The sequence below is a fragment of the Meriones unguiculatus genome, chromosome 7 (genome assembly GCF_030254825.1).
Source record: "Meriones unguiculatus strain TT.TT164.6M chromosome 7, Bangor_MerUng_6.1, whole genome shotgun sequence".
Classification (NCBI taxonomy): Eukaryota; Metazoa; Chordata; class Mammalia; order Rodentia; family Muridae; genus Meriones; species Meriones unguiculatus.
The window spans coordinates 89,909,598-89,933,426 of NC_083355.1; the positions used below are offsets into that span (position 1 = coordinate 89,909,598).

At 42.5% G+C, this 23,829-nt stretch overlaps 1 protein-coding gene and 1 long non-coding RNA gene across 18 annotated transcripts in view; one reads left to right on the forward strand and one right to left on the reverse strand.

Annotated features, from left to right (window-relative positions):
• Rgs6 (regulator of G protein signaling 6) overlaps nucleotides 1-23,829 on the forward strand; it is a 509,370-nt gene that overhangs the window by 223,165 nt on the left and 262,376 nt on the right. The window lies entirely within an intron of this gene.
• Nucleotides 545-12,647, reverse strand: LOC132655273 (uncharacterized). Its single transcript, XR_009593026.1, has 3 exons — nucleotides 12,509-12,647; nucleotides 9,583-9,639; nucleotides 545-1,942 (listed from the first exon to the last, which is right to left on the reverse strand). It is a non-coding gene; the product is annotated as an uncharacterized LOC132655273 (long non-coding RNA).

Here is a 23,829-nt window from a genome sequence, read left to right on the forward strand (position 1 = left end):
CAGATAGTTGTGGGAGGATGAGAGTGCTTAGTGAAGCAAATGTCTCTGAGTGAGCAAGCTCTGGAGTCAATAGTTTTGGACGCTAACCCTCCACGCCTGCCGTCCATAGCCCTTGCATGGCTCTGGGAGATCCTGTTGCCTCTTGGAGGCTCAGTTCTTCAGCTCACCTGAGAGAAAAGTAGGGCGACCCTACACTGCTGTGAAGGGCAGGAGCGTGCTGTTTGAGGAGTGTTTGGCAAATCAGAAACTTGACCGTGGAGGGTTTTTCTAAATCATTTTAAATTAGGGGTGCTGGAAAGATGGCTCCCTGGGTGAGAATGGTTACTTACTCTCGCAGAGAATACAGTTTCCAGCCCCCACAGAGCCTTCCTCACTCACCAATAACTCCAGTTCCAAAGGATCCAGTGTCCTCTTTTGGTCTCCATGGGCTCCTGAATGCACATAGTACACATATGTTCATACACACACACATACATACACACACACACACAGAGATGATAAATAAGCCTAAAATACTTCTAATTAAAACAATTTTATTTATGGGGGTCATATGTATCTGCTTCCTAAAAAAATAAAGTAGGCCAAGGTGGAGACTAAAAATTAGATCAAAGGTGGAATATAGAGAAGGGAAGAATTACAATTTTAACTAGGACAGCCAGAGACCTTAAAGAGGTCATCCAGGTTTAATGTTTTATTAGTTCTATGGATGATGATCCTATTTAATGAGATACCTGGCAATAAAAAATGAGTACAGCTGGAAAGAGGAGCAGTTGGGAGCTTGGGTAAGAGTAGACAGTTGGCTGCTGTCTCCGCTGGATTTGAGGTGTTTCTTAATGAAGATTGCCCAGTTGGGTATTCACATCCGAGGCTTAAGGACATGGCATTGCTATAGGTACAAATGACCATGTCTTCAGTGTCCAAGAGGTTTTTGAAATTAGGCTAGATTAGATCTCCAAGAACATGGATATAGAAAGAAGAAAAAGGGCCGCAGACTACAGTCCTGTGGGAGAAAAAAGAAGGATGAAGAGGGGAGTCCCAGAAGGAACAGTGAGAGAAGTGAAACAAAAAAGGAGAGGTAGAGGAATCAATAGTCATAGGGAGAGAGAGGCTGTCAACACGGTGAGTAAAAAATGTGTGTGTTAACTAAAAAGCAGTTTTTACAGGCTTCCTGCGTGTTGGTCACTGAAGTTATCCTGTTGTTAGCATCGTTGCTGTAGGCTGTATGATCACAGGAAGGTATCTTCTCTTGGTGTTTGACAGCACTAACGTGTTTGACTTTAAGATAAATACCTGGCAAGATGGCAGCGAAGGCCACCTACAACACTTTCAGTTCTATTTTATAGACAGAAAGATTTATGTGGGTTTTTTGTTTGTTTGTTTTTGGTTTTTTGTTTTTTTAAGGAAGAAAATCCCAAACTTCGATTTTACTAATAAAGACTCAGGAGCTAGCTGCCAGGTCGAAAACTTGCTAGATCAGAGAAGGCACCCAGCTGACTTGCCTACTTAGGTGACATCCCAGAAAGAAAAAGCCAAAACCCTTTCTTCTTCTCCACACTGTCTTAAATACTCTTCCCTCAATGTCTCTCCTTTCTGTTTAATCCCTGTCACCTGGTTGCTTGCAATGCCTGTTGATTTGGGATCAACTTTAAACTCTTGGGTTAAAGGTGTGTGCTAAGGCTGAGCTGCACCATAAGTACTTGTTTACAGTAAACAGAAAGCTCTTGGGTTAAAGGTGTGTGTTATGGCTGAGCCAAACCAAACAAGAAACAGGTTTTTACAGTTCATAATCTTGGGGATCAAATATCCCACAACAGATTTAATCTTGTTTAAACAGGTATTTGGGGAGAACAGAAAGTGTGTTGGAAGAAGGAGAGGTAACAAGGAAGATTCCAGGGAGGAAGACCATTTCTGTAGTTGAAGTCTGCTCTGAAGAATGACCAACCTATGTGAGAAATAGATACAAAGGAGAGAAGTGTTAGTTAGCTTTCATTTACTGTGACAAAATACTTGAAGCAATCAACCTAATAATAATAATTTTTAAAAAAAAGATGTATTTTTCTCATAGTTCGGCCGTCTCACTGCTTTGAACCCCTGACAGTTCTCAAGTAAAAAGCATATTTGGTGAATTTAAACTATGCCTCTCATGGGCAACAGGCAATAGAAGAAGACAGGTTCAGCTAGAGTCCCTAAATACCCTTCAGAGGTATCCCTAAACAACCCGAGGACCTACAAGGCTTTACTTCGTGAAGGTTCAGCCATCTCCCAACTACACCACCTTAGAGTCTAAGCCTTTCACACAGGGGCCTGTGAGGGACATTCAAGGTCCAAACCCTATCAGATGGACCTGAGAGACACTGGGCAATAGAGATAGCACATGGAATATGCAGCCAGTGGGCCAGAAGGGTTTACTGAAAGGAAGGATTCAAGGCAACTTTGGGACTTCTGTCTTATGAGTGGGAGATAGAGTTCACGATGGAGTTTTGCTGAGGGATAGAGAAGGGGACTGTCACATTAGTTTATGTATTAATTATTAAGAATCAGCAGGGACCTGGGAGATCCCCTCCTCACTAATTACTTAGCTGGTAATTAGGCACTGGCTGATTAATGCTCTTGCCTGCCCCCCACGGGGTGGGAGGAAAGGCACTGAGCTATCAGAGTTGCTGAGTTTCTTCATGAAGGGCCACGTAGAGTCTGTCCGTGTGGTTGGCGATGGCCTTCTGCTCACCCCAGTCACCCAACTTTGAAGAGCCACCCTCATTATCAGGGTTTTCTTTTTTCTATGGCTCTTCAAGGGTTCTTGCTCAGTCAGAGGAAAAGGGAGCTGTGTGTAGCATGGGGTGATAGTTCTCAGGAGTGGATTTTGCAGAGATGCCATGGCAACTTTGATCTTCAGGTACTTGCCATTAGTTGTCTAGGCATTTGTCAAGTTCACACCAGGGTTTCGCTTTCATTCTGCTTCTCCTTACTTGGGCTTTTGATTTTCTGAAAACTGCCTGCCTGCTATAAAATGAACCAATGTCCCCAAGGCTGTTGTGGCAACTTATTAGTAAGTGCTGGCCAATATTATAGTGCTAAGCTGTACGGCCAATGCTCTTGATACATATTAAGTCCCTTAGGGCCCTAAGTTGCTTTAACTTCTGAGGTACATTCTAGACTTTAGTTGGAGCAGTGAGAAAAAGTATAATTGGGAGAAATGGTCAGGATACATCTTTCCACTTCCCAGTTCCAAGCATCCTCATGGATGGAGATCAAGAAGGTTTGTGGCATTAGGAGCATGGAGCAGTTGAGTCTGCTGTTAGGGAGCAGAGATGTGAATGCTAGTGCTCAGCTTACCCCCCCCCCTTTTTAAATCCATAGAGAAAGCTCCAGCTTGTGGGATGGTGTTGCACATACTGAGAGTGGGTCTTCACCCCTCAAGTGAACCTCTCTATAACCAACTTTATACTCATACCCAGAGGCATAGCTCCTAGGCCAGTGATTCTCAACCTTCCTAATGTTGTGACCCTTTAATACAGTTCCTCATGTTGTGGTGACCTCCACCCCAACCATAAAATTATTTCATTGTTTCTTCATAACTATAATTTTGCCACTGTTATGAATCATAATGTAAATATCTGATAGCAGGATATCTGATATGCAGCCTCCGTGAAAGAGTTGTTTGACCCACAAAGGAGTCTTGATCTGCAGGTTGAGAGCCACTGTTCTAGGTGATTCAAAATCCAATCAGGATAACAAGGAGAATTAACCTTCACTGGGCCCAATTTTGCATTTAATAATTGTCAACTAGAGGTGAGTTGGTGTCCACACCAAATCAGGACTTAAGCTCCCTAGAGGGTCGCATTCTGTACCATACCTTGCTGTCTATATACATATCTCTGAGCGCCTTTAGGACTCACTGGTGGGTGGCATCTTATTAGAGGCCACACCTGATTCCTCAGGTCTGGGTTGGGGCCCCACCAATGCACCAAAACAGCAGAGATCGTATAGTAAATATGTATTTTTTCATTATCTTACCTTTTGATTGAGGTATCCCTGTACCCTCCCCTATAATCTCTTCTTCATAAGAGTAAGATACAGGCCATGTGCAGATACGCAAGTAAACTGACAGACAAAATAAGGACAATAGGCTAGTTGACCTCTGGGATCCATAGTTTTAACAATCTATCGCTCTGCCATCTCTCATTAAATATGCATACTCATGGGACTCTCATTGGTATACAACAGGTATCTGTCTCTACGTAACCCTGAGTATGAATGCCTTGGTTTGGTTTATTTCCCTCTTTTAGCTCACAGTATTAAAGAACACAGGCATACAGGAACTTGAAGCTGAATCCCTGTGGCTTACAAACAAATGAACAAGCTCTGAAGGCTGAGTAACTGACTCTGACAGTTGTAACTCAGGTTTGGACCTGAGCCTCCAATGAGGGGGTCCCCTGCCTTCTTCCCTGGCATCAAGGAGCCTGTGATCAATGCAGTGGGAAAGAAGCATATCCAAAGGGACTGAAAGAACAGAGCAAGGAAAACAACAAATGCTGCAGAAGTCACCACAGGAGTATGATGAGGATTGATATATCCAGTATCTGTAGGAGTGGTTCCCAAACGGGGGTGCTGTGATGCAACCTCAGGATCCTGTGTGTCCCCTTTGAAAATAAATGTCTGCATGCACTGTTTTGCCTGATGTTCAATCCCAGGCTTTCTTTTTGAGTCCGTGAATGAGTGTGACAGGGTCCTAGCCAACGAATGGGGAGAAAGAGAAGAAACCGACTTCTCTATGAGTGTGCCCCGTGAGTGAAGGGCCAGTGATGACATGATAGGATGCTCTGCCATCATTCAAGGCTGTGGGCGTTCTGTTTCTACAGTGCAAACCATGTACTGTCACCCATTGCATTATTTAAATGTCTATGTGTGTACTGCACCGCATATGATAGAGAGATGGTGCAGTGCACACGCTTGGTGGTGTGTGTGGGAGAGTATACAAGCACCGTTGTGACAGGCCTGCCTAGTCTAAGACGATACTGAAGGTCCGAGTGATTTAAGGAAGGATGGCTTACGAAGAGCCCATGCACTTTGCAGAGTTGTTATAAGCGCTGACTTCTATAGCCTGTGGATAACAGCTCTAAGAAACTGCTGGCGTGAGGGAGGATTTCGGCAGTGTGAGCGCTTGCTGTAAGCAAGCAAGTCACTTAGGAGGCCCTAAGTGTGGGAACCTTGCTATGTGTTAGCCACAGTAGGTGGCTGTTCCCACAGGCGATTCTGAAGCCTGAGAGGGAATTCTGTTCTCTGACTGACTTGAGAACTAAGTCTTTGGTAAGATGCACAGGCCTGAGACTGGAGAGGAGTATAGTTTTCATTTAACACGACGAGTGTAAGCCAGAGTCAGCAAATTGGCCCAAGGGCCAAATTTGGCACATTCTGTTTTCCTGTAAGTACCCTTACTGGAGTGTAGCCATTTGTGTATAGCTTGCTGTTCCAACACTGTAGACCAGTGATTAGACTGAAGCCCAAGACCTGCAAAGCTTAAGCTCTCCACCACCTGGACGCGTCCTGTTGCAGTCTAAATGCAATTGTCTCTGCACTGTTCTTTGGCTGACAAGCGTTTAATTTGTTTGATTCTCTAAAGCGACTTAATTAGCCTGTCCTGTTTGAGTAATTGAAAAATTCTACATGGCTATTGCTTTGAGGGAGATGCATTGATTTCTCTAATGAGGGAATTCAGTCTGTTCTAAACATCAGTCACTACTTTCTTAAAGTAGTTGGGAAATGGAGACTGGCAAAGCATTGTTCTGTTCAGCCTGCCTACCTGCAAGATCTGGCCTTAGGCCGGACCGTGGGTTTGATATTGTGTTTTCATCCATAGCCTCTCCTCTCCGTCCTTTCATTCATGGATTTCTAACTCTGTACTTTCCTATCCAAGGCTCTGACAGCTCAGCTTCACATCCATTTAACATGACTTAAAATAAACATATTGAAAGCTGAAAAGATAACATCTACACATAAGAGAAAACATGAATTATCTGTCTTTTGGGGGTCTGTGTTCTCTCACTCTTGATGATTATCTAAATATATCCGCTTGCCCACAAATTTCATTTTTTCTTAACAGCTAAATAATAGTATCCCATTGTGTAAATGTAGCATGTTTTCATTATCTGCTCATCAGTTGGTGGACATGTAGGCTGTTTCCAGTTTCCGGCTATTATGAATAGAGCTGCAGTGAATCCAGATGAGCACGTGTCTCTGTGATAAACTGTAGAGTCCTTTGTATGTTTACCCAAAAACAGCAAACCTAGACCTTGAGGTGGATTGATTTTCAGGTTTTTGTGAAACCTCCACGTTTCATTTCCATACTGGTTGTGCCCATTTGCATCCACACCAGCACCCTTTCCGGCATCCTCACCCATCCTCACCAGCATAGGCTGTCATTTGTTTTCTTGATCTTGGCCATTCTGACTAGGGTAAGAGAAAAATCTCAAAATTTTGAGTTTGAGTTTGCATTTTCCCCACGCTGGCTAAAGTTGTTGAGTGTTTTAAAAGGGCTCCTCCACCATTTGTGGTTCGTCTTTTGAGAACTTTCTGTGGTTCAGCACCCCATTTTTAGCTGTCTGTGCAACTGGGTGTCTTGTCCAGAATATCCCATTCAAAAAACCACAGAAGTTAGGTAGCTAGTAAGAGACCAGTGCGGAGCAGGTGCTCTCTCAAACAAGAGGAAATAGAGGATAGTACTACAGAGAGATGAAGGGGAGACTAGAATACAAGGACTGAATGGGGGGAGGGGATGGGAGGGCAGGGTAAAGGAGGAAAAATGCGGAAAGGAAGGCCACATGGAGACCTACTGCTGTAGAGGCTTTCTGGAATGGATGCGTATATGAAAGGACTTTAAATGGAGTGACCACATGCTGGGGGAGGCAATACCCCAACTAGATATTTTAGAACCTCCAGTGCCAAGAATGGATTACATGTTATTGAACCATTGGCCAAAGGGGTCCCACAGACCACTCCAAACATCAGAGGCTATTTCCAAGGCTGTTGGTTACACTCCGCAACCTTATGGTAAGGCCCTGTTGTTAAAGACAACACTTCTAAAGCCCCAAATCTTCAGTGATCCAGGATTTTAGAAAATACATCTCCGGTACCCAACTCACTTAGAAACCCACATAAAAGTAGTGAAAGCGTGAACAGAGCCCCGAGGCTCTTTGGAGCACTTATTTGGAGAGGGTTTTCTACTTAGGCAGCCTAGAGAATGGGCAGAGGGCAGTGTAAGGCAGAATGTGATGCAGAAGCCATAGCTGAAAGTTGTTCACTGACAAATGGGTTCTGCCAAAATATAAGTAAAAATCAAATGGTGCCTGGAATATCCAAAATAATGACATCAGAGCCTTCTTAGCTGACATTGCTTGCCCTCATCAGATCTCGTCATCCCCGTGAACATTATCAGAGAAATATGTCTAGGGTTTCAATCATTTGACTGTATAGTGCATTGGCTTTAGACATACAGTGTTCTTCAGCTAGCACCATCGTTTCTTATCTCCCTAAGTAGGAGCTGGAAGCTACTGTGTTTAATTAACCTAATCTCTGCAATGATAAACCACCCACCATTCTGCTATGTTCTTTTCCTTGGCAGCAAGGGACCAAATGCAGCCCACATGAATGGGTGGGATTAAACAGGGCAAGGATGTCAGGAGCTTGGCATCCTTGGAAGTCATGCTGGAAGCGATCTGTAAGAAACACTATGTGACCTTGGGCATCTTGTATAATCTCTCTTGGCCTCAGATTTAATCTTGGCAAAGGATGGTGTGTCATAATCTGTGTTTGGGCTGCTGTAACAAACCATCACGATCCCAGTGGCATATAAACAACTTAATTTTATTTCTCAAAGTTTTGAGGTTGGGAAGTTCTAGATCAAGCCTGAGTCTGTGTCTGGTGAGGGCTCATTCCTCATAGACAGTTCCTTCATGCTGTGCTTTTTGTATGGTTTTGGAGAGGTAAGGGGCTCTTGCTCCGGCCTCCTTTTAAGGGCATTAATCCTGTTACAGAAGAGACTGTCCCTATGATTCCCATGATGCTCAGTAGCCTCTCCTGATAACACACGCGGAGAGAGGACAGTCACTGACTGTCAGATCTCCAGCATTGTGGAGATCTGAGTGTGATCCCAAAATCTATCTGTGTATCCTTCATGTGGAGCAGAACAATCCTCAGAGGAAAGGGTGGTCTTCCCCGGGTGTATTTGTTCCATAAGCTCTCCTTGAACACTTCTACAGATGGGCCCATCTCTCCTTATTTGTTCACATTTGCCACCAAGATGCTATTCTTGTGATTTATTCTCTTTCCTCTGTGCAAATTCCCACCTCCCTCTTTTCTGCTGAGCGGCCCTGTGCAGTGAATAAGAAACAGTTCCTCTGGAGCTCTTTCATGGGGTTATGTATGAGCAAGAGCAAGAGGGGTGCTTTAACAGCTGTTTTTTAAAATCCCCCCAGCCAGCCATATATGTCCCCATTCTTACTCTTCCTCATACATCAGGCCTCAATGAGTCAAGGCTCCATGCCAAACACCAGCTCATGGGTATACTTGGCGTCACCATATAGTCTATTCGTATCTTTGTATTTATTTCCTGAAACCCTAGAGGATGCTACTAATTCTGATCCTTAATCAGTCATCTAAAAATTAGTCCAGATAACTGTACCTTAAAACCAAAGATGTGAGTTTAACTTTGGTAAATATAGAGGTTTCCAGTGATGAATATTCTGGAAAGACTATTAAAGCGTATTTGAAAATTTAAAAAGTTTATACAATAATTCTCAACAAATCAAAAATAACCACCAAATAGCATTTCTCTAAGTTTATTCATGGAAATAAAATACCATATGCTTACCCACTGGCCAAAATTAAGCTGCCCATCTCTAGGACTGATGACAATGTGGTAAAGCAGGCATAGACTGCTCGCTGCTGGACTAGAACCGGACTTGCCTCTCAGAAGGTATGCTGACAGTATTTGTCATAGTTTTAAAAATATGCTCTCCCACCCAGTGGTTCTATTCCTAGTAATTAATTTTAAGTTAACCTTGCCAGAAGTATATAATCCTCCCTCTGTTTGTCTTCATCACAGTGCTGGTTTTAATAAAGAACTGGAAACAATGATTGTCATGGGAACTCTCTCCTTGAGGAAGCATAGACAAAGTCTACCCCCTCCTAGAGACACTAATGGCAAACCAAAGTATGACTCCACCAAAGCCCCACTTGGAAAGCCTGTGGATTTATTGAGGTTACTTACAGAGCAAGGGTGAGGCATTGCTTACAGAAATGTGAGTGTCCCCAAAGCTGCCACACCACTCAAAGGTGTCACCCTGGCATGGATGATGACTTTCCTGTGTCTGCATAGACTGGGTCATCTTCCATGCCCTCTGGCATCTCTTCGGTTAGAACAGAATTATGTATAACTGGCCAGAAGATTCAGTCAAGAGTGTCTGGAATCTCAGATGAAGATCAGTAGCCCTCCCCACCTGCGCCTTCAGGAAGGACCATCAAAAGTTAGTAGGCCTTGCAAGCAGCCATACCTGCTTTGATGGAGATGATTGCTGTGATACTTACACAATAATGTTCAAACAAATATTCATCCAGATGAATGAGTTACAGTGTGTCTCTACCCTAGAGTAGAACACAACACTTAAAATAATGAAGCAGATCTTTATGAACTTACGTGAAAGATGGGAATAACATTTTGTAACTTGGAAGAAGTAAGTTTTAGAGCAGTTATTTTAGCATGTACATATATGTGTACATATATTCACATATATAAGTATATAAACTCATAATATATGTGGGTTTATGATACTGTATCTAAATATATGTATAAAAATCTGTATGTGTATACCAACATAGATATCTTTGGACAGATACACACTAAACTATTAGTAGGGGTTACTTTTTCTGTTGGAGAAAGAATAGGATTTTCTAGACTATTGTAGAACCGCTTTCTGTTTTACTGCATGTACTTTAAATTTCTTATTATTAACATTATTGCTTTCATAACTCATATAAAACAATTTAAAATTGCTTCATGAATTCATTATAGAACTAGTATATGTTTATTTTTAAGCAAAGAAAGGAAAGGAGAGAGAAATCTTATAATAAACTCCCTTCCAAAATACAATTACCATTACTCTTCCTATCTTTATGCACATATGCATTTTAAAAATTGAATTCTTCTCTATAGTTTATTTAATAAGGAACTTCTTTTATTTCACAATAAAATAATCAGTGTGATTATTCCCTAAAGAGATAGACAATAAACACATGTGTGTGTCATTAAGTATTTATTAATTTTATTCTGAGTGGTTATATAATTTTTTAAGCACAAGCTTGCTGGAAACTAGGAACTAGAAATAAAGAAGTTTTCCCCTGGCAATGTCTGGCATTGTGTGGGGCCTAGGCTAAAGTTCTATTAGTTGGGCCCTGATTGTACCTGCCCCCAAGATTGTTGAGAAAGTAAATGAACACATCTTCAATGGACCATAAGAGCTTGGTCAAAGCCAAGGCTCTATAGTTACTGTCTCTGGAATAGCCTGAGTTTTCACTCAGTCTCTGTGGCTTTGTTCAGATTGGTTCCGTTCACAGTTTCAGGCAGTTTCTAAGGTCATCGGCCAGTATCCTCCTAGATTCAATCAATGGCTCAGGAGTAGGAACCGCATTTGAACAATGAAGACTTGCAGTTTTGAGGGAGAGAAATTTTTGCTCTAGGCTTGAGCATTGAGCATAATGTAGACCCTGCCCACTTCTAATTCAGGCAAGAGAGCTGGTCTGCGATTCCATGAGCAGCAAGACAGGAGGGACAAGGGGGAGGGTGTCATGTCCTGGTTATATAGTCTGCGCTTATGAACTCAGTTTTGGGTTCCTAAGTCTGTGGACCAGTTGTCCACAGCCATTTTCATCCAAATTACCCCCTTTTCACTAAACCACTTAAAATGAGGTTGCCGTACTTGCAACCCAGATTTCGAAGAGATGTACCTTATGTCTTACTACCACGATGCTTTTGCATAACGGTCTTTTATCGAGCTGCCTCCCCATTAGACCACAAGCTCTGTGAGGACAGGACCTTTGCATCTCCAGTTTCCAGCAGTGTGTGTGTGTGTGTGACTACAGTATGTGCTGAGTATCTACTGGATGAACAAAATGCCTTGCCTATCAACAGGACATGTCCAATGGTGCTGGTTGAGCCAGGGCTAAAATCTACTGATACAGTCTGGAAGACAAAATGGAGTGGGAAAGGAATTAATATTATGGGGTGCCTCCCCAGAACTAGACGATTGCGTTACACTGTGTCACTTTCCTAGAAACCCAGTTGTCCTTGTCCTGCTGTCCAGTAACAGATCTTCCAAGTGAAACAGAGCAAGAGCAAGATACTGGTGGTGAGTTCTAGCTTCCAGCCTGAAAGCATTGTTGCTCTGTAAGTTCTTACTCTTGAAATGAGACACTTCATTAAAACATGCCATTTTCATAGTAAAGTTTTTATATTTGAGGTTTTCTTAAAGTTCTATAAATTTATATATTGGAACCCAGTTACTGAATGGTCTGAGGTCTGAGTTAAGTGACACAATTATGTAAACAGCAACGGTCAGCAAACAGCCACGGGCAGCCCTTTCACCTCTGCACACGGCCAGCGAATCCTCCGCACAAGTCATGTTCTGTTGGGGATAGATAGCCGGAAGAGAAGCACTAAATGGTCCCTATCCCAGAAGATTCTTTTTGCTTGTTCCCTGACACTGTGCCCAGAAGCCATGCACTAGCAAAGGGGTCCAGGTCAGGATGCCAGCCTCCTTTCATGGACAAGCCGTATTGCTTTAGGCTAGCTTTTTTGGAGCTGAAAATGAAAAGTCTTCTTCTTTCACAATCACTTACTATGACACAGCGGATATGAGCGTGTTCTGTCTTTGGTGTATTTGGAGGCCTCAGGATTCTACCATAACATCTGTGGACCCTCAAGGCCCTTACATGATGTTTGCATCAAACCTATGCACACTCTCCAACATACCTTAAATACGATCTACAAAATCTTAATGCTGTGTACATTGTTATTATACTATAGTGTACTGTTTATTAAGATTTTTCATTCCGTTGCAGTTTTTTTTTTTAATTTTCTCCAAATCAACTAGACATGGCCCATATATTCATGATAGGTGAATCTATAGTTTATTTGAAGAGAGGCATGGCGGGGTCTAACAAATTTACCCTGATGTGGACTTAGAAATACTGAAACTTTTCAAAGAAAATAAAGCAGAGCCAATACATTCCCTGGGAAAAAAAAAGCCCCAAGCCCTAGATTTTAGGATGCCTGGGAAAAGCCAGGGTTACAAAGACCAATGATCGTTTACCTCCTTTAAAGTCCCCTCCCTTACACCCATTCTGAGGGCTCAGCACCAGGATTTCTGAAGCATGCGTTCCTAGGTAATGTCCTGGGGCATGCAGCGTGGCTAATGAAGCTAAATGCTCACAGTTGGCTGTGTAGCCTTGTACTTACATTGATAACTGAACCTGATCAAAGATACTTCAGCCTGCCCGACTTCTCTGAATTGCCTGTTAGTCACCAGCAGTTTCATCAGAGAGGAGGGTAATGGGAAAATTGGAGGCAGACTGCGTTTGATTTATGGAGCCACACAGCAATGTTTTTGCCAGCGGGAGCTGTGGATAGATGTTGCAGGTAGCTGACTATAGTTGGGATTTCTAAATATTTGGCAAGGGTGTTGCATCTGGAAATTCTCTGACGAAACATCAGAGATTGAGTAAGTGATTACAGTTCTGTGTTCCTGCCTTCTGTGGCACCTCTCTCCTCTAAGCTCAATCAGCATTTGTTTCCTAGCTCTCTGTTTATCACTCTTCTTAATGTTGAAAGATGCAAGAACAGCCTCGACCTAATACCTGTCCCTAGGAGTGATCTTCTAGTCACTTCAATGGAAAAAAATAAAAAAGTGACCCTCTTTGTAGGTTTATGCTCTTCCCTAGTTGTAGGATAAACCCAGGCCAAAGGGTTATGAGTGTGTATCCTGTCGATTGAGGCAGGTACACTTTCTTGACCTTTTCATGTCACTTTAGAGGAAAGCAAATGCCCAGAACTAGAACCATATCTCACCAAAATCCCTTCCCGAAAGGCTCCAATGAACTAACTATATCCCATTGCCAAGTAAAGGAGTAATGCGGGGATGCTTGGAGAGGAGAACAATGCTGGAAAGGCCAGCAGTGGCCTGTTTAGGGACATAGCTTGCTATGACTACCGCCATTTTGGTCATTGCTTCCATCTGGCTTCCAGGTAACCCTGTAAGGAAACCTAGTAAGAAAAACTAAGTCAAAATAGTTTATCAAGCGTTCCTGCTGGGTATTTTTGCTCAGACTTTTTTTTTCCCTGATAGTTGTCATATTTGAAGAAATGTACTCAGTACTTTCTGGTTGGCTATGGATACAAACTTTTTTCTCCTGTCTTAGGATTCAGGGGCTATCCTATCTTGATGGTCCCATAGGCGCACTTTCATTCTGCCTCACACAATCCCGGATTTTTCTCCTCCTTCTCCATCTTTTGGTACTTCTGCATTTAGTTGGTGGTCAGGTCTCAGATATTGGGACCAAGTTTTTCTGAAAATTTCTGGACTATTTTCTATTTTTCTATGTTAGTCCTTACCTAGGAGGGCTGTGATTAGCTGAGTTGCTTTAGGCTACTGTTCTGATTCTTTTTTTTTTTTTTCAAGCAAGATTTTTTTTTAATCATGTACACGGGCCATCTCCCCCTAAGGCAGTGTTTGAAGAAGACAAGGCTTTTATAGCTCAGAGGTAGGGGGTTTTCAAATAGGGGATTTGGTGAACAAAATAGGTAGGGTTATAGAAGAATAACATACGTTAGTCTTAAAGTAGCTATAGGTGGTCATATAACCTTTTAAAACAAAAGTAGGATGGCAAGATGGTTATAAACAATATTTTGAAACAAAGATATGCTTTCTATTCCTGGAACAGGCTGTACAGAACCATTTGTACTGAAAGTTACAGGTGGGACATTAACCAATCCTTGAGAAAACAGAGGTTTAATCATAAACAGGAATGAACCTTGTTTGTCTTTACTGTAAGATGGCAGTTAAGCCTAAGATGGAGGCAGCCTTGTTCTTCATTCTCCCTTGTCTATGTGTCCCTGTCAAATCCTAGGTGGGGTCTCAGGCGAAATGCCTGCAAAAGAAGGTGGGTTTGAATTCTTTACAGGGGCAGAATCGCACTCTGGTCCCTCCCTTCCGGACTGCTTGGCCTGGCCATAAAGGAAGCTAGGAAGGGTAGTCTTTTAGCAGGAAACTCTCATTCCTGACTAAAAGAGGATATAAAAATTGGAGAGCAGGGGCATTTATAGCTTTCTTTTGCTGAGGAGGTCTTTGTCAGAGGGAGTAGATCCATAGAGGTGGGAGTCCTATGGTCTTGTAGCAGGAGGAGAGTCTTAACTTTATTAGCTGCACTGGATGATCATTCTCACGCTGTATCCCTGAAGAGACATGGAGAATAATTATTGTAAGCCAATAATTATTACAGAGTAGAAGTGAGAGCTTTCCTGAGAAGGCTGAGGGATAGGAAGAAACCGAGGTGGCGGAAAGTGGGCATAGAGTTGTTTTAGAGTAACAGGGACTGGTCTCATTGCCAGAACTGTTGCACCAAAATGAGCCAGCAGAAGTGGCAGGAAGCTACAGAGCATCAAAGGAAGGGACCAGGAGAAAACAGAGGACTCATGTAAAGAACTGTACCTGGCCTGGGGTCAAAGTGATGAAGGCCCCTTTAGCCAATTTCTCCACAGCATCTCAAAGGTCTTTTCTTAACAAGACTTCGCCTGTGTTCTGCGTTAGAAGCACGGCACAGGCAGATCTGCCTCTTAAGACTTTTGTGAGCGCTTCTTTGATGTTACTCTTGGGAGCTTCTGACAAGGGGGGAGGGATTTTCTGGGACCTCCTTGTATCTTTAGCTAAGTGACATGCTTCTTTTCATCTTCAATTGCACTCTGTCAGTCCATCCATTCAAGCCGGCAAGAGATTCCTGTGAATTGGCCCTGCATAGCAGCAGTCTCTAAGAGGAAAACAGGCCTTTCTTCAAGACGTTTGCCTCACTGTGATGTCTCATCTACAGCATCTTGAGAGACACTGGAGAAGGGTAGACTCCGATTTCCACTGGAGCCCTGCCAGGCTGACAGCAGCTGTTGCAGTTTCCTGCCTGAGATATTCCAAGGTCCTCGATAGTGAGGCTCAATCACCAGCAAGCATCTCCATCCCCATAGTCAGACCCACGGAAGAGCCTGTTGCTGACCCGTAAAGCCAGATACAGAACTTGCAAGTTGTCATTCTTTGTTTCATAGCTGACACTGATAGGACTTGAGCAAACTCTTGTGGAGCTGCCCTCCCCTCCCAAGGGCCCGAAGCTTGATTTATCCTTAAGTTGACGTCAGTACAAAACATTTTCTTCAGAATTTCCTTTTAGTATTTATTGGCTGTTTGTTTGTAACAATTTCATACATAAAGCATTCCATTTACTCTCACTCCTCACTATCTGTTTTCTTCCTGCCACCACCACCACCTCCCCCTCCTTTATACCATTTTTTTGTTTTGTTTTGTGACCCACTGATTTTTAACCAGGGACACCAGCATAGCCAAGTGTTTAGAACTATTCGTTGTTACCTGGAGGGCTCACCATTTGGTACCCAACTGGAAACAATGACCATCCTTCCCCTAGCATCCATCAGTCATCAGAAGTTGAGCAAGGAGAAGTGGGGCTCCATGAATCCTCCCTAATCCCTGATTGGCAGTTGACATGTCCTGTCTTGTGAAGGTCCTGTGTGGACAGCCACAGCTGCTGCAGGATTAAGCTTGCAATGTCCTGCCCACCTTCCAGGACAGACCACTTGCTCATTCTCTGTGTTATGGACCTTTCCATAATGATAACAAATACAAGAGATATTAAAGTTGCAAAAAGAAGAGGTTTATTTTGGCTCACGAGTCTGAAATTACCAGTCCTGAATGATTGCTCCACAGCTATGGGCCTGTGGTGAGAAAATCATCACAGCTACAGCATAACCTTTGCCTTATGTCCAGGGAGCAAAATTAATAAAGAAAAAAAAAGGCCAGGACCTCACAACCCCCCTCAAGTGTGTCCTCCCCCCCAGTGACTTAAAGACCTCCAACTAGGTCCCACCTCTTAAATATTTACAACCACCTCCTTGGGGACCAAACCATTAACACATTCAACCCAATCTTGGTCTCCTTCTAGCAGCATCCCCCATCTTGGCCTCCTTCTAACCTTATTCTCCTCCCTATGAAAAGGAACCCATCTTTGCAGGTACCCAGTGACTTAACTTTGTGGACACCTCATATTGAATAGGAGAGACTTTTCCTTCCAAAAGATATTTTAAAATATTTCTCAGATTTGCTGATGATCTTCCCAAGGTACGGGAAAATAGAAAGCACCTGAAATAATAAGATGACATACCATTCTACCCTGATGTCTGTATTGTTATTAAAGCATCTCATGATACATCCTAGATATGTATGCTTTATAGACTGGTCTCCAGTTCTCTCTACCTATCAAAGCATGCAATGTAGCATGCTCATGGAGGTTACCTTTCGATTCCAGAGACATTGAGAGATGTACCTAAAGCCTCTCTGGGGGAAAGCATATGCCTCACCCAAGAAATCGTCACACCTTCCTGGGGCTTTCATTGTGAAACCACACTTCAGATGCCTTGTGGGACCACAGATGCATTCCTGGAGACTATCACATTGATTTTAACACCTACTAGTTACCGTGGTAACCACAAAAACAAACGTAATACCTAGCCCCAACACAATAAATTATCAGACTCGTAAAGAGAAGAATCCTACCATATAAGGCTAATTTCTTCCCAAGCTCTTTAAGTGCGAAACGCAGTCAGATATTGAAAGATCATCTTACCAGCAGGTAGAGGAGAATACCAATGTGTGCACACTAAATTGCAGGTCTTACAAAGCGGGGATCTAGGGAAACAGTAATTACCCTAACTCCAAAATGACACTTGCTGGCTGAAGCCAGAGCTAGTAAAGTAATGAACTTGTAGAAACAATCCAGACTTAATCAACCCTGTGAATCTCTGGGGTGCTCTCTTCCTCTCATTGTATGTTTGTATACCTTGTGTTTTTGTGTCTTCTTACCTTCGATAAGACAGATAATTTTCATTTTGGGCAACAGATACCGTTTCTCTTTCAGTTTCAGAACTGAGATTTTATTTTATTTTATTTCTTGCCTGTGGATGTGTATATGGCGTGTATGCGCGTATGTGGATGTACATGTGTGTCAGGTATGGAGGCACATGTGTGTGGAGGCCATAGGCTGATGTTGACTGTTTTTCTCAATCTCCATCTTATTTTTTGAGGCAGAGTCTCTTACTGAGCCCAGAACTCACCGACTTAGCTAGTCTGGCTAGCCAGCCTGTTCCTGAGATTCCCCTTTCACTGCCCACCATGCACCAGGGCTGCCGGCAGTGTGCCATATCCACCCGCCACTCTTATGGATGCCGGGATCCCTCACACTACGTGACAAGCTGAGCCATCTCTCTAACCGACGAATGTGTATTTTTCAAAAGAGCTCTGACCATATGATGGAGATAAACCAATCTTTTAGCAATGGACAGAAAGGTCCAATGAGGATATGTGTGTCATTTTACAGTGGTGGCTTCTCCTGTCCTATTAAGAACCCCTGTGGAGAACTTAATTGCAGGATTGAGATCTGTTGGTCGTCAGACTCCTTCCTCTAACAGTTTGTAGATAAGGAAAATCAATGTAGCTGCTATGGATTAAATGAAGTAAAAACTACAGCCAGTAGGAGGCTTTAGAAGATGATTAGTCAGTATATGACTAAAGAGTTTGAGACCACCCCAAACTCTAGTCAAGGTGATAGGGAGCCAGCTCATGGAGGAAGGATAAGATGACAGTTGCAATCAGCCAGAACAGCCTCGGCAGTTGTGTCTTTATAAGCAACATGCCTGGCTGACATTGGCCTAGAGCTTCTCACAGTGTGCAAAGTAGATGCCCTACAGAAGGCCTCCCTAAAAAGCCTGTAAAATACAATTCTGAGCTTTAGTCCATGACCCCTGAGAATGACTGGGACAGGTCCAAAGAACCTGCATGGGTTTATGTCCAGCGGAATTTCCATTTTTATAGTTTCTCGTTAGTTATTTAAAAATGGGTTTATTGTGACTGAAGATGAACACTGTCATAAGCACGCTGTCAGAAACATTAGACACTTTGTTACCTTTCCGATGTCTGAATTTACCGGACACGCATGAATTCACAAGTTTCATTGACTACAATGACTACAATTTACCAGAACTTTTGATAGCTAACTCTGAAAACACAGTGCTTCTATCCTAGTCTTAACTGCCAGCAAATATTAATTGCCAATACCACATAGTACACTATACTATATACATACATACAAAAGAACATACATACAAAAGTGTGTGTGTGTGTGTGCGTGTGTGTTAAAGGAGGTCTACAAAAGTTTAAGGAGGCTGCATCAGAATTCAAGGAGTTCAAAGAGGTCTTACATAGGCAGAAAGCCAAGAGATACTTAAAGAATCTCTGAAAGACTTAGGATAGATGAAGAATGCTGCTAGTGAGCTGCTGCTGGAGCCGTTCCAGCCACCGTCAGAACTTAGCCTGGCCTTGGGGTTGAGTTAACCTGTCAAAGCGTGATGTTCAACCATAAAGGCAAAGACTGGGACTAGATGGATGGGTTCTCAGCAATTTGAAAAGGCCATGTCAGCAGTGGGGAGCCAAACAAGCCAAGCAAGGTGGCTGGTCCTTTTGGGAATTCTCTGCCTGTCAGTGGCTAGATGACAGTGAGGCCACTGAGGTGTTAGATGTTCCTCTTCTTACGGGACCCAGGTGAGGGAATCACGCTCTTCATCGGTCTGGTGTGTTTGATAATTCATGGGCCTGAAAACCTGTCTTGTATATAAGACGGAGTAATTAGGGCACAGCCTGGTCTCTTCGGCACAACTCAGAATGCAGATAAGATCACAAGAGAAGTAAATCTTCCCAGACTCTGTGTTTCTGCCCCCCAGTCAAAGGACTAGCTGTCTGATGAGGGCTTTTCATCTCATCCCCACAATTGCATAAGGCTAAGTATGATTTTGCTAGACCCCTAGGTAATAAAAAAGATTCCAACTTCTCCTAAGCCATGTCCAGCCACTTCCCCACTGCCCCCCAACCCCAATTGAAAGGCAGATAGTAATGTGGGAGTATACAAGGATTCTGCTCACTGTTACCCTACTGGGAAGGCAAGGGGACCAAGCATCTTCACCTGTCAGTTAGGGAGCTGTCCTGAGTTTCAGATTCAAACACGAGAAGAGTTGTGATGGTTGGTACTTTGATCAGCCGGGGTCTGGTTGAATATTATCTGAGGTCTGGTTCTGCCAGGGCCTGGTGAAATCATGATCACTTGAAGTGGGCAGTTTGGTTCCCACCATGAGTGGCTGTTTCTGCTAAGAGGGAATATCCCAGTTCCTTTCATGGGGTAATTGCTGCCACTTAAAAGTGGGCAGTCTCATTACAGGGTGAACTGTCTACAAAGGTCCTGGATCCAAGTGACTGCAGCAGGAAATGACTCCACCAAAAGATGGGATGGTGGTGGCTCCTTCAGTCAAACAAGGACAGGCAACCCTAGGCTGTTTCTATAGCCTCGTTAGGACACTATGGAAGCCAATGGTGACAATTTGCTGACAACTCAGTTCCTGAAAAAATACCTGATTCTTGTTTTGTTGTGTTCAGTCTTAAAGAGGAAGGTTACTAGCTCTAGATGGCTACCCCTTAAATGATTAACACTTCCACGTACAGAAGTAAGAATCTGACCCAGAGACTTGTGATGGTAAAGAGGACAGTGACAAAATAAAGGCACCCAGCTCTATCTTGCTTTCAGATACCCACCAGGTGCCTGCAGGTACAAGAAACAGAGCTGTGTATAGTATATAGTTATGTAGAGATTATTTTTATGGATGTTTTGTCTTGATTTCTTCCTTCTGTTATTTATTTTTATAGCCAGGGTCATACTATGTATAACATTTTAAAATTTTCTTTTCTTAAATCATAAAGAAAGTCGTCAAGGTTTAAAAGTCATTGCACATACACACATACCTGTGCCAGATTGCTAACGGTGCAATCTACCGTGGAGGATAAGCTCTATCTGAGACTCAATATTAGCCCAATAATCAACAAATAGCATAAGAGAAAGTTGAGAAGCATTTTTGAGGAATTATGCACATACATTTTTTTATTTGTCATGTAATTTTCCAAAGTTTATAGATATTAAAATATTGATGCATTTCCCCACTGACAAACACCAGAGTGTTTCCTGGTGACATTTGTATTTCATTTCATTGCCATTACAAATAATGCCTTTTATTAGGGAAGATGAGTTAGCCGAGATGATAGATGTTTCTGGGGTTGAAAGGCACATTTTCGGTTTTATCTTCGTGGCAGTATTATTTTCCTAAAACCCTGTGACAAATGGCAGCTACTCATCACCATTCTGATTAGTTATGTCTTATAAAGCTACCTTAAAAACTGAGGCACCAAGCACGAGACCATTGTGTTAGTATAAATACACTGAATTAATGTACGTATGATCCGCTGTAAAGGAGCTGCAGCTGAGGTCCCTGCAGGCCTCGGGCTATGCTTTGCATTGGCGATAATTCTCCTTAAAGACAGCTCACTCATGGCATGCTGTTGATCCACTGACATGGCTCACACACGATCATCACTCCTCTAACACAAATCCTTTCTCCATAAGGTGTTACCTAGCCTTCTTGTACTTAGGAACACCAAACCGTCTGGCAGCACCAGGCTTAGGGGTGGCAGTCACTTAAAAACATTGAAAGGAGGACACAATTGGCTACCCAAAGGACATTTATTTATAGTATGGGGTCTGAAACAAGGCAGAGAGTCACCTTCTCCCACTTTAGCCGGGGACGCATTCTCCTGAGTGACTCATAATTTTGACACTCTGAGCATATCTGTGAGTGACTCAAATGGCCATGGAAGTGCTTCCAGGATTGGTTTGAGCTTGCAAATAAAGTTGAGTGAGTTGTAAATATAGAATCCACAAATAATAAGGGTTGACTAAATGTTCCCACCTGCAGCAGTCATCTCTCTCATTATCCTTTGTCCTCACGCAATGCTATCACTATAAATTTCATGATTTTTTTTGTGTGTGGAGAATATTTCCCTTCTGATAATACTGGTGAATTAGAGCATGTTTTCTTGCTTATTATTCATTTCAGTGCCAACTTTGGTCACTGAACTGTCCATATATTTTCCCCTTTATCCCATAAAGTGGCTTTTTTTTTCCTCTCATGAATGTATAGATTTTTTTGTTTGTTTATCAGTATGTGGGCCCTTTGCCATTGGTTATGCAAGTATTCTTTAATTCTATCTATTGCTTCTCCGATGTTGATGACACATTTTTTAATAATCAAATATCTGCCTCCCTTTGTGGTATAAAGCCTCTCACGTTGTATCTTCAGAATTATATGAGTTCCCCGCGCTTACCCTGAAAATCTGATTGGTGTACATTTACAACAAAGTCTGCGTTGTTTCTGTGCACGGTGTCAGCCGGGTTCTGTGCTTGCCTTCCTCTGGATGAACATGCCCAGGTATTCTGATGCTAACCAAAGTCTGAGACCGGGTAGCCCATAGAACAGACTGGAAACCATGGAGGCCGTGACACATCGTGTCTTCTGGCAACAAGCAGGGAAAAGGATGTCTAAGTTTAAACACTCTGTCAGAATGCATGGCAGGCGCATCTCAAAATTAAGATGCTTCTGAAAGCATCACCCAGACAAATCCAGGTGGCACAAGTAACTGTGCGTTCACTCAACATTGCTAGCAAATAGAAAAACCAAGGCAGGGTGGGTTCTCGCCTAATTATATTAATTAGTAATATAAAACAGTGGGATTTGTTAAAACATTTTCATGTATGTACATCATTGTACATCACTCACATTCACCCCCCTTTACTCTCTTGTCCCTCCTTCAGCTCGTCTTCTTCTGCCATGGAAATGTTCCCCTTCTGTTTTCTATACAGATATATGTATGTGGAGATATGTATGTGGAGATAGATGAATAGATGATTGGTAGGAAGATAGATAGATAGAAAGATAGATGATAGATAGGCAGGTAGGTAGGTAGGTAGATAGATAGATAGATAGATAGATAGATAGATAGATAGATAAATAGATAGATCTGAATCAAGATTGCAAAAATTATGGGCTTCTTCCCGAATTTCTACTATCTTTGTACGAGGGTCATGCTGACTTCCATGTACTGTTTTAGTTTTAATGTATCTGTGGCCACAGTGAGAACCAGGATGGGTTTTTGGGTTCCTTTGCTCTATTGCAAGCGTGCATGCATTAGCGTCCGCGCATGCACACACACACACACACACACATACACACACACACACACACACACACACTCTTACACTCTAAAGGCTGAAAGTTCTTGCTTAAGTGCAGGGGACAAAAGAAGAGAATTTATGGCTGGCCTGAAAGTTTATCGTCTCCTAGTCACAGGGTTGCCCGAAGCTGAATGTCAGTCTCACGCTGGATCCCACAACACATTGAATTATATTTCAGGCCAAATTCACAGACTTGTAGATTTCTCTTTTTTCCCTTTGTTTAAATAGTTTTTTATTTATACAATTCATTCACTTTGTATCCCAGCTGTAGTCCCACCCTCACTATCTCCCAATCCTTCCCTCCTTCCCTTCTTCCTTCCCTCCTTCTCTCCCCTCCTCCCATGCCCCTTCCCCAGTCCATGGAGAGTCCATGAGCAAATATCCTTGTTGTATACTTGAGTGTCTTTTGGATATATGCCTAGGAGTGGTATGGCTGGATCTTGAGGAAGCACTATTCCTAATTGTCTGAGAAAGTGCCAAATTGATTTCCAAAGTGTTTGGACAAGTTTACATTCCCACCAGCAATGGAGGAAGGTTCCCCATTCTCAACATCCTCTCCAGCATGTGTTGTCACTTGAGTTCTTGATCTTAGCCATTCTGATGGGTGTAAGGTGAAATCTCAGGGTTGTTTTGATTTTCATTTCCCTGATGAGTAAGGATGTTGAGCATTTCAGTGTTTCTCTGCCATTCGATATTTCTTTATTGAGAATTCTCTGTTTAGCTCTGTACTCCATTTTTAATTGGATTACTTGATTTGTTGCTGTTTAACTTCTTTAGTTCTTTATATATTCTGGATATTAGCCCTCTGTCAGATATAGGGTTGGTGAAGATCCTTTCCCAATCCATAGGCTGTCTTTTTTGTTCTGATGACAGTGTCCTTTGCTTTACAGAAGCTTTTCAGTTTCATAAGGTCCCATTTATTGGTTGTTGATCTTAGGGCCTGCACTGTTGATGTCCTGTTCAGGAAGTTGTCTCCTGTGCCAATGAGCTCAAGGCTCTTCCCCACTTTTACTTTTAACAGATTTAGTGTGTCTGGTTTTATGTTGAGGTCTTTGATCCAGTTGGACTTTAGTTTTGTGAAGGGTGATAAACATGGATCTATCTGCATTATTCTACATGTAGATATCCAGTTAGACCAGCACTATTTGTTGAAGATGCTATCTTTTTTCCATTGTATGGTTTTGGCATCTTTGTCAAAGATCAGGTAGTGTGTGGATTTATTTCTAGGTCTTCTATTCAATTCCATTGATCCACCAGCCTGTTTCTATGCCAGAACTATGCAGACTTATAGATTTCTTAAGTGAAAGTTAGAGCTATAGGTGATAAAAAACAGGGCTATGAGGA